General features: G+C 32.1%; 1 pseudogene; it reads left to right on the top strand.

Annotated features, from left to right (window-relative positions):
* The first annotated feature begins 7,058 nt into the window (after window positions 1-7,058).
* On the top strand, window positions 7,059-8,584 carry LOC132053872 (alkane hydroxylase MAH1-like; annotated as a pseudogene).
* The last annotated feature ends 724 nt before the right edge of the window (window positions 8,585-9,308 follow it).

Genomic DNA, 9,308 nt, shown 5'->3' with positions numbered 1-9,308 from the left:
TAGCAACTATAACCCAAAAAAATGGCAGCACAAAGCCAAATATTTTAATATTTAGCAATACTACGTGATATACACGATGTATCCATCCTCCACCACTTGGATTGATTCATCATATATCTGTGTGTAAGGGTGACAAGTGTGTGGTTTTGGACTAGTCAAAACGGGCTGAAGAATTAGACCATACACACAATTTGCAGGATCATTAAATTCGTTTCACTAGTCAAATAGTTTAATCAGATATTTATGAAACACGAACTACACCAAAATAGCCATAATCTAAGATCGTATATGTTACAGACAGTGTTCCCGACGTTCGTAGAAGATTCTTCAATCAAGAACACTTTGTTGCGGGAACTTTTTGAACAATAAATAAATTGAGAAGAAATTTTTTGTTTTTGTTTCGTGCAGAGAAGGAGCGAGGAGCACAGAGTCTCCTTTTTGATATCATGAAGCAACACACTAGTTTAGGAGTGTCCTAACCGTTGTGTCTATTTTCTTTTCTTTTTTTAATTATAAATTAAATTTATAACTAACTATATATATTTACTTATTTGATGTGATGGAGATGCAACAGTTCGCAACCAATAAAAAAACTAAGAGGGCAATTCCCAAAGGTCCCATGGAAGAGACTGATATGTAATAATCAAGGCCTCCCTAGGTGGATTTTCATACTACAACTGGCTGCTCATGGAAGATTAACGACTAGGAATAGGCTGTGATAGTGGGGTGTCACAACTGAGCACCTATGTCCTTTATGTGAAGTAGCAAATGCGAGCATATCTCATATAATTTTCGATTGCTGCTATTCTGGAAATGTTTGGGGAAAATTGCTAAGTTGGCTAAATATCAAAAGAGCTCCTACGTGGTGAGCTGATGAACAGATTTGTTGGGCTACTAGAATGGCAAATTTGCAATACCTGAGGTTAATAGAATGACGATGGCTGCCTCAGTTTATTATCTATGGAGGGAAAGGAATGAAAGACTGTTCCAGTTGAAGAAAAAACAGCCTGGAATACTGACAAAGCTTATTGTAAAGGAAATTCACATCAAGCTGGAAGAAGTCCTCATCTGGTGAAGTGGCTGAAAAACTACAACTTTTACCCTTAGCTAGCCTGTAGTTCTGGTATTTCTTATGTCGTTTCGCTGCTATGCAAACTGAGATACTGGGACACTGTCCGGTAACCAGCTTTCTCTTGTACTCAAACACTCACTTTTGGTAATAAACAATTTTAGTTGCCAAAAAAACTATGGATTCGGGTTGACCCGTCTGGGTGATCTGATCCAAATTTCTTCACGGGCTGAATTATTAAGTGGAGTTGCCAACCTTGTCTAAAAGTTATTTGGATTGAGATTAGATGGGTCAAGGTTTATCAATCAAATCAATTTTTTTTATTTTTTCTTATAGTGAACAAAAATCCATTTCTTTACCTTTACACGTATGCCAAGGAAGTAACGGGGATCTAGAAGAACGGGAATAGGAGTTCAAACTTGGAAAAAATGATATGTAAATTAAAGAAATAAGTACCACCAGGAGCATATGGTTTTAAGTTATGTATATTCACAGTACTCGACAAGATAGGGTGAAACGATTAAGATTTCTTTATCTTTTAATAGAGGTTTAGAATTCAAACACTAAGAATAAAACTCTCTTGTTGAGAGCAATAATTAAACTTTCCCAAAAGAGCTTCCCACAGCAAAAATATAGATTACGAAGTCGATGCGTTTCTGAAGTGCAAAAAGAGGAGAAGGTCATAAATTGACAGTATGAAGCATATCTTTTTACTTGACCAATGTATGTAGTAGAACTTAATATAGCAGGTAATTACTTATCATCTGTACTAGGTTATAAATTAATGCTTATCTCAAAAACTTCTTGAAAATTATCTTAAAATGACCTGATTATGTAGATATTCATATACTGTCTGTGCGTAAAATTTAAACTTAAGCATACTTTTAGGGATTAAATAGGCGGAGTTTATATGTTTAAGCTTTAAATATAGAATTTCTTTTGACACTGAAGAAAATAATATGGATCACCCAAGTGAGTCAACCCAATAAATAAATAAAGAGACATAAATATTGGAAAGTCCTTGAACAATTGTGTCACTTCAAAAACCATAAATAAGTTCCAAGTATTTCTCAGCTCTCCTGAAAAGAAGAGAAAAAAGAACTCTTTCATTCTTTCTGGTTATCCAAAACGACACTACAGGAAAAAATATATGTGACAACAAAATAATTTTTTTTGCCATAGATTGATTATTGTTACAAAAAGTACTTTTGGAAATAATTTTTTTTTTATTGCATAGACTTTTCTCAACGGCTGTTATAGCAACAATGTGCAACAACTTTTTTTTTTTGTTGCCAAAAGTACTTTTTGCAACAATAATCAATACTATGACAACAAAATTAAATTCTTTGGCAACAAAAAAGTTCTTTGCCAACAATAAAACGAAGTTGTTGCCAAATATTAAATTTTTTGTTGCCATTTATATACTTTCTTGTAGTGCGAAAAAACTCTTTTCTTTTTTATGAATAACTAATGTGAAGAATTTTGAGAAGAATGAAATCGATCGTCTAAAAATATTGGAAAGTTTTTTTATAATGAGTACGATCATATATAAATTGTGATTTTTTTTTTTTTTTTTTTTTTTGTAGTTTGTGTTTGTGATTGTACATATTGATCGATGAGTATTAATACAAACTAGTTTCATGAGGCCGGGGCTTACTCCTCAACATTTTAATTTTAATTGTTAATGAAATTATTTCCTTCAATTCAGATGTAGAGCTAATATTTAAAATTTATGGGTTCTGAATTCTTATTTTTTAAGTTATTCAGTACTAAATTAATAATTTATCGTTTAAATACAAAGTTTGTGAACCAAAGCTATTGGGTTCGATCAAAACCCTTGTTGACACTCTAGCTCCGCCCTACTTCAAATTCATTTTGCACTTATCTTGAACTAATTTAAGATTTTAATAATGTATCTTATTTTCACTTGTATTAACAAAACTCATGTTTTCATCTTATACAATCATCTAACACAATAACAAAAAATTCCTAAAACTTCAAATCTATACTACAATATTTATAACTTTCATTTAGAATCTTTACACAAATTAACCTAATGATCCTATAAGAATATTAGTAAATAATACTCCCTCCGGTCCAAAAAGATTGTCATGTTTTGGATTACGAGAGTCAAACTAACTAATGTTTGGTGTGAATTCGCACTTAGAATCTTTAACTTTTTTTTTTTTTTAAATAAAAATTACATATTTAGAAACCACATCAAAAGTACTATAAGTAATGGTTAACAATTCAAAATATTTAGAAAATATTTGAAAAATTATGGTCAAAGAAGATATCATTTGACTCTTGTAATTCGAAACATGACAAACTTTTTGAGGCGGAGGGATTAATTAAAGTACTTTAATAAAGTAAAAGATTTTAAAAGTATATTTAAGAATAATTTTAGGACAGATCTTTATAAGCACATATGAGGCCACTTAAGAAGCAAAATATTTGAGGCTTAAGGATAAAAGATATTGTAATACCTAATAAATGTTTCAGTTGTAAAAGAAAATCTGTCTCCAAAGTTGCCCAAATTTTACCAGAATGTATAAAGACAAATAATACATTCTCTTCGTCCCAAAATATAAAGGCAATTTAACCAATTTCAAAGCTAAATTGAGTTAGATTAATTTAATATTTTAAAGTTATAATTTAGATATTAAAAAAATATACAAAAAATACTATAAATTGCAATTCTCCTATCAATATAGTGAAAAGATTCTTAGCATATTTGTTAAAATTTATGTAATTTGACCTCGATAAGTGAAACTTGACAAGTATTTTGAGATACAACAACAATAACAACATACCAAGTGAAATTTCACAAGTGGAGTTATTTTGAGATAAAGGAGTAAAAATAATTTAATAAGGAGCTAAAAATAAATTCATAAAAAGTTACTATAACATTACCCAATTACAAAGGCCCAAGTGAAATGTCATTTAAAAAAAAAAAAAGAATAATTATAAAAGTAAGTATATGCAATAAGGAAAAAAAACACAAAAGCCACGTGTAAAAGCTTCGTTGGATTAAAGTTCAATGTGAGAATTACAAATTTTTTTGATTCCCACTTATATATAGCAGTAATATGAAGAATCTGAGGCATTGCCGTCTTGATTTTTCTTCGGACAAACTTTATAAGAATATCCTTTATAATTTAGACCACACATTTATTAATTAGCATGTGTAACCTTGAAGACATAGAAGGAAAGAAATACTATAATATTTTACTGTCTTTCTGTGTCAATTGATCTTGCATGATGACTAGTTGCTAGAGGAGCATAGTCTTATTAATTTCATGATGTTTAATATATTTTGTGTCTTACGCCATTTCTATTAATGGATATAGGTAGTACTTATTCTATCCTTTGGCAGTTGGATCAAAACCTTGATTTGCAGGGATCAACTGTTAGTGGTTCAAACTATAATTATTCAACTTAATGTTACGTGCTAGATAAAGAAAGTGCAAAATAGATGAAAAGTCGATATCAATATGTGTAATTATTGACAATTCATTTTTCAACCATAGGATAGATTGATAAGATATTAAACATTTCACTAGAATAGAAATTTCTTGTATGGAAGTAATAATTTCCAACTAAACATGAACTGGCAATAGGCTAATCAATGGATTGAGGACCATTACTTTTTTAAACACTACAATGGGTCTTGCGATTTTTTTTTTCCCTTTACTCTTTTGTTGTACGTGGGATCTGTAGTTAGATTTTAGAGTCCAAAAAATTCTGGACAAAACAATGAATCATCAATAATAATTCCATTTTTTTTTAATTTCAAATTCAAGTAACCTTTTTTATGAAATTTAACTCAAATACTGTCAAAACATAGACTTTATTCTTGGAATATCGTTGGGTTACTTTTTCGCTAAAAATAGGATAATTTTGCTTGTAATTGCTTATGCTGTAAGTGGTAACTTTATTTTGCATTGAATTATGTTTGAAACTATTCATTTAAGTTGTAATTCAATTCTTCCAGTAGTTGGTTCTTGTATTTAGTGGCGAATACGGAAGGGTTCTGCAAAACAGGATCCACGACTGTTTTTTTATTCATTACTTTCTTTTTTAGTTTGTTCAGAAAAGATATCACTTTCTATAGTTAGAAGGGGTAGAGGTAAGTTGAAGAAGTATTAGGAAGAGGTGATTAGACAGAACATGATATTTTTGCGTACCTTTATCGGCATACTTAACCCTAGATAGAAAGATATATTGGTTACGGATTAGGGTAACAGGATATGGAGGTCGAACATTGTGTAGTTTCCCCAATCAGTATAATTATTAGTATTCTCCTACTATTTTATTATAACCTGTTATTTCATTTGCTTCGGTTATCGTACTATTTGTTATTGCTACTATTTTTTTTCTCCGTTATTTTCTATATGGTTTAATTTCTTCAATATTATATTTCTTTACTTACTGATTTGATGTGCTTTACATGAGTCGAGGATCTATCGGAAACAGCCAGACGATAGGGGTAAGGCTGTGTACACACAACATCCTCCCAGACTCCACTTATAGGATAGGATAACACTTGGTATGTTGTTTTTCTTGCTGGTTGTTTAATTTCTTTTTCTCTTTTTCTCATTTTGGATTTTTTTTTTTTTTTTTACCATATTAAACTGATATACATTCATTGCAACTGCACGATATCACAATTACTAGAACTACTGAAATGAGCATTTACAATAAATTTATATAAATGACAACGACAACTTCCTTCTTTTTCATTTTTCTTTTATAATGATCTCTTGGTTGTTATTTATCTTGATTTTGACATTTAAACTTACGTTAGCAGGGGCAGAGCTAAAATTCCTATTACAGGTTTGGCAAAACCCAATAGGTTTGAAGCAAATTATGTATTTGTGTTAAAAAAATCACTTACTAGGTATAAATAATTTATCAAGAATTCAATAATTTAAAAAAAAAAAAAAATTAGAACTCACAAACTCAAAATTTGAACTTCACCCCTCTATACGTCATGCATTTAGCTAACCATCAAATAAATGAAAGTTTTTCTTTCGCTAAACGCACTGGACTGAGTGTTTTTTCTAGTTTCTTGTTAAGTAAAAGTGGATATTGGCCGGCTGGTCAACTAATTATGCATGCTTATAAATTTTATTCTTTTCCAACTTTTCTTTTGGTTTCACAAGTAGTGTCCAGTATTCGTATTAGCGTCCTGATTAATTTGGATTCATGTCACATAACATCCATTATATTTAAGAAATTGGGAAACTACTTCCTAACAGAATTTTTTTTAGGGCTTGAACTCAAGATCTCTAGTTAAAGATAAAGAGATCATATATATTCATTCTACCACATTCTTGTTGGTATTTTTCCAATTCAAACCTAGGTATCCACATGAGATTAGTTTGCTTTTATATAGGACTGGTGTAACGAAATTTTAAAATATCACTTGTTTTAAGAGGTTACTTGCTTCATTTTCAAGTAATTATTAATTCCATTTTTTATAGGTAGTTACATGTAATATCTTTATAATAATAAAAAAATGAGTTTACACTGCGTATAAAATTAAAATCCTCATGAATTACCAATAAAAAGAATTTTTAGGATTGGTTGGTAGTTCACCGTATGCAAGCATGCTAAATTGAAACCAGTAAAATTTGACCCACATAGGATGTATACACCAAGTCAATATATGTCGGACATGTGTTTGAATATAGATTTTTTTTTTTTTTTATTATTTACTCATGATTACTTAGCATGTTCTTACTTCATTAAATATATCACTTAACCATGGTAAATTATTAGTTTAGTGTAAACCCGGTGCGAGTAACAGTAAGAAAAAAAAAAAAAAAAACAATCCCCCAAAAATAGAATATTGCTACCTCGAGATGTATTATTAAAACAATTATATTCAATTAAGTGAAAGCCTGTGAGGAAGCTAATTAACCATTCTCCCTTCTATATATACTAGCCATTTTCCTTTGAAATCCTTCAAGAAAGCTTAAGAAAAATGGGAATTATAGGACTAGGTTACATTGAAATTTTCCTAGCAATACTGTGTTTTTTCTTGTTTCATGCCCTAAGAGATACAAAGGGATACCCCAGAAACTGGCCAATTTTTGGTATGTTACCAGGTACCCTTTATTACATTAAACAAATTCATGGAAGGGTCACCATGACCCTGAGGAGATCAGGGGGCACCTTTTTGTTGAAAGGTCCCTTATTTGCAAACATGGACATGTTAGGCACAGTTGATCCAGCAAATGTGCACTACATCTTGAGCGAAAATTTCATGAATTTCCCAAAAGGGCCAAAATTCAGGGAGATTTTTGATGTTTTGGGAGATGGAATTTTTAACGCAGACTTGGATTTGTGGAAGATTCAGAGGAAGACGGCTCGTTCTTTGATCACTCACCAACAATTTTACCAGTTTTTAGTGAAGACTAGTCGCCAGAAAGTGAAGAAAGGGCTTATTCCTGTTCTTGATCATGTTTGTCACAAGGGTTTCATAGTGGACTTGCAAGATTTATTTCAAAGGTTCACTTTCGATACTACTTGTATATTGGTCACTGGATATGATCCTGGTGGGGTATCTATTGCTTTTCCTGATGTTCCCTTCTCGAAAGCAATGGATGATGCTGAAGAAGCAATTCTTATTCGACATGTCATACCTGAGGTAATTTGGAGGCTACAAAAATGGCTTGGAATTGGACAAGAAAAGAAGCTAATTAAAGCTAAGGAAACTATAGACAATGTTATAAGCAACTATATATCCAAAAAGCGCGATAAGTTGAAAAAAAAAAATGGAACTCAATTAGAAGTGGATGACGAGGGTTTTGATCTTCTGACCTTTTATCTCAAGGAAGGTCAAAATTTGGGAGTGACTTGTGATGATGGATTCTTGAGAGACACCATCTTGAACCTAATGATAGCCGGGCGTGACACGACTAGCTCAGCCCTCACATGGTTCATTTGGCTTGTCATAAAGAATCCACAAGTGGAGAAGAAGTTAAGGGAAGAAATCGATTCAATCATTCCCAAAGAAGAAGATAGAAAATGGAGGCTCTTCAATGTGCATGAATTGAACAAGTTGGTTTATTTACATGGTGCATTATGTGATTCACTAAGGCTATATCCACCAGTTCCATTCCAACACAGGGGCCACTTCAAGAAGATACTCTCCCAAGTGGTCACAAAGTTCACCCAAAGATGAAGATTATGTTTCCAATGTATGCAATGGGAAGAATGGAGTCGATTTGGGGGGAAGATTGTTTAGAATTCAAGCCAGAGAGATGGATTTCGGAGAGAGGAACGATTAAGCATGAGCCGTCATATAAGTTCTTGGCTTTTAATGCTGGACCAAGGACTTGCTTAGGGAAAGAAATGGCTTTCACTCAAATGAAGGTTGTGGCTGCTACAATACTCCATAATTACCAAATTGAAGTTGTGGAAGGACACCCTATTGAACCTAATTCTTCTATTATTCTCTATATGAGACATGGCTTTAACGTCAGGATTAGTAAGAGATGGGCTTAAAGTGACAGTGTCATGTATTGCCAAATTAATGTCTGTTTGTGTTTGTTACGTGATGTTCGGCCTAAAAATGCATATATTTAGCCATTGTTGCCTCATATTTTAATACTTTTAATCATCTTTTAAGTACTATTATATTGCTTTGTGCTTAATATTATATTTTTATTATGTAGGAATAAATCAGTGTGAAGATGAAGAGACTTGAAGCAAAATTGAAAGAAAACACGGAAGAGAAAAGAAAGAAAAAGAAGAGAGGAGAAAAAAGATGGGGACACTCCTTAGAGTTTGTCCCCTCCCAATTTGAAGAAATTATTCACTGGAAATATTCCTTGGTGCGCCGCCTAGGCGCGGTGCGCCAGGCTTATTTTCGGTTGTTTTTGTTCTCCGAGTTGGATTTGGTTTTTAAAAGTCCAAGCCTTTTAGTACCCTATAAATACATATTCCACACGGTTTTTACACAACTTTAGATAACTTGAAATCCTTAGTTCAGAACTTTGGACCTAGAGACAGCTTGGAGCCGCCGTGGAGGCCGTAGTTACAGGGTTTTACCTTCTCTTCTCTGTAATACTTATTTTTACGTTGTTACTCGGATGATTTATTGTTTTTCTTCCATGTCTACGTGGAGCTAAACTCTTTATTTCTAGGGTTTTGGCTCAAACATGAAAGTGGAGGTTTGATTATCGTTTCTATCTATTGATTTTCCATCTTTGGGTTGCTTATTTATTTT

This window comes from Lycium ferocissimum, chromosome 4, assembly GCF_029784015.1.
Source record: "Lycium ferocissimum isolate CSIRO_LF1 chromosome 4, AGI_CSIRO_Lferr_CH_V1, whole genome shotgun sequence".
Lineage (NCBI taxonomy): Eukaryota > Viridiplantae > Streptophyta > Magnoliopsida > Solanales > Solanaceae > Lycium > Lycium ferocissimum.
The sequence above is the reverse complement of the archived record's forward strand: the minus strand, read 5'-3'. Positions and strand labels throughout refer to the sequence as shown.